Genomic DNA, 2,597 nt, shown 5'->3' on the forward strand with positions numbered 1-2,597 from the left:
TGGCTGAGGACTGGAGGGAAGGGGTGCTCTCCACGTTGGCATGTGTGTGTGATGTGCTCGAGGTGAGTGCTGCGTGCGCGGAGGAAGAGGCTGTCTTGATGGCTGGAGAGTGAACTGCTAAGCTGAGCGAGGGGACTGCTGGCAAGGTCACCGGGCTGGGACAAGGAGGGCAAAGTGGCAGTGTGCTGGGATGTAGGGGGTAGAAGTATAGAACAGGAGGCGGAGTTGGGCAGGGAGGCCACAGATGGAAGGGCGGAGGGAGCGTCTGTTGTCTTTGGAGCAGGTACAGATGAAGTACTGTCTAGTGTTGGCTGACTTTGACCACCACTGTGTCCATTCAGGACAGCCCCTGCGGCTGCCTCGGGCTGACTCCCGGAGCTTTGGTACACGGTCCTGTTGTATGCAGAACTCTGGTCATAAGAGGAAGAGGTTGTTACTGGACTAGTCTGGCTCACAGATGAGCTGGTCAGACTGGAGGAAGTAACGACAGAAGTTGTATAGGTGGAGTCCTGCACAGCACTGGTCATTGGCAAAGAGGTATTCAAAGGTTCACTTAAAGGCTTTGAATACAAGCTGACGGGAATCTGATTGCTATTTTCACTGATTGGAGCTGATCCAAATTCAGAAAGAGAAGGTTCTGATCCAAATTCCAAGGCGCCAAACTGAACATTCAATCCTATGACATCTATTGTACCAGGCATTTCCACTGCAGAGGCTGGAATCTTAGAAGCAGGAGGTATCCGTTGTTTTGGGAGTTTAATGTGTTTGGCCTGTTGTTGGTAGGCAGACACAGTCATGTTTTCAACGGCCATGCTGGGAAGCTGCAAAAGTTTGTTCACAGTGGAGGTACCGTCGCAGGATGGAACTGATTCTCGGAGTTTCACCTGAGAAGGAAAGGACTCTAGGCCTGGAGGAGGAAGAGTGATTGCCTGGGTCTGATGCTGCTGTCGCTGGCTCAACTGGCTAAGAACTGGGGATGGCTCAGACTGAGATTTGAAGTAAAAATGGCTAAGGACTGAAGATTGAGATGTTGCAGGCTTGAAGTCCCAAGAAGAAGTGGTGATTGGAGGACTTGTGTTATTCTGCTGGGAACTCTGAGTGGTAAATGGACCCAGGCTTGGAGCTTTCAACTGGTCCAAAATCTGGGAGCTAGTAATATTGGCCATTTTGGAAGGTGCAAGCTCTCCAAATCCTGAACCGAGGATGGATGACACGCTCTGAGAAAAACAGGAGTTGACAGCAGAGGAGCTGCCATTCCCTGATGCCATCTGATTGTTGTGTTGTGAATTTGTGAAGACAAGGGCTTGGACAAAGCCCTGCTGTTGGGAAGATTCAAAGGAGTTGACGTCTGAGACTTGACTGGGAGAAGCAGGCTTCCGAAGCAAGGCTACCAGATCAATGCTTTGCCCAGGAGTCACGTGATTCTCTGCGGGAACAGATGATGCCGTGAAGACTTTTGTTTTGGACAGATCTTCATTCCAAACTTCTGTTGTCCACTCTTCCACAGAATTCTTCCAGGTACCCGTCCCCTCATCTGCACCATTCTGTGCAGCTTCCCAAACTACTGGTTTTGTCCCACATCCATCTGTGGATGGAGAATCTGAGTAGTATGCAGGATTAAATGTCCCCATTCCTTGAGTGGAGAACCTTCCTGCCCCTCTCCCTCTGCCATATTTAAATCCTCTACCACGGGTTCGCTTGCCACGCTCTGATGACTTGTCCCCTTGATTGCAATCGATTTCAATCTCTTCACCCCTAAACTCTCGGGCCCAACTGCCACCTCTTCCTTTCCGGTTATAGTTGTTTGCACGTCCATAGTTAGTTTCCCTCTCACTTCTCTTCTCTCTATTCTCTTTATTTTCTGAACTTTCTTTTCCAAAATTCTTCTTCTTACCTCCTACAGTCTCCCACGAAGTTGTATCTAAATTCCTTCCAGCAATATATTGATCGTTTTGTTCACATCTCCATTACAGTCATGTAGGGCCACTATGCATTCATTCTGATTTTCCCCCGTCACTTCCACAAGCTGTTTAACTTTTGCTTCAAAGTCTAAGTCATTCTTATCAAAGATCACTTGAGCAAGACACATCTGTTCAGTGGTTGCCTGTACAATCTGTTTCTGTGGTTGTGTTGCCCGTGTCACTGAGATCTGTGGTTTTTCTCGAGCACCTCGAGAATGCTCACTGCTCACCGATGTCATCATATACAAAAGAATGTATGTACAAACTAGAAAATCGCTGCTGTTCCTGCTTAGACTCGGGACCCGCCACTGCCGCTACTCGTTACCTACCAATGTCGCAAATACCTTTTATAAGAAACATAAACACAGGCTATACACATGGATCTCACCTGCTGGTATGCATAGGAACCAAATCAATTACATTTGTGGAAAGACTCAATGGAGAAGATCAATACCAGCAGTGAAAACCAGGCCGGGTGCTAATTGTGGGACAGACCACCAACAACTCATATGCAAGTTCAAGCTGAAGTTGAGGAAAATTAAATCAAGTCCACAGGAACCAAGAATGACCTTAAGTCTGTCCCACTTGAATTTCAAAACCATCTCAGGAACAGGTTTGAAGCCTTGAGCACCAATG

At 47.7% G+C, this 2,597-nt stretch overlaps 1 pseudogene; it reads right to left on the minus strand.

Moving 5' to 3' along the window:
• The window catches only part of LOC102869698, a 3,363-nt pseudogene extending 1,160 nt beyond the window's left edge, over positions 1-2,203 (minus strand).
• Positions 2,204-2,597: the final 394 nt, after the last annotated feature.

This window comes from Elephantulus edwardii, unplaced genomic scaffold (genome assembly GCF_000299155.1).
Source record: "Elephantulus edwardii isolate Elephantulus edwardi_28Jun2011 unplaced genomic scaffold, EleEdw1.0 scaffold00038, whole genome shotgun sequence".
Lineage (NCBI taxonomy): Eukaryota > Metazoa > Chordata > Mammalia > Macroscelidea > Macroscelididae > Elephantulus > Elephantulus edwardii.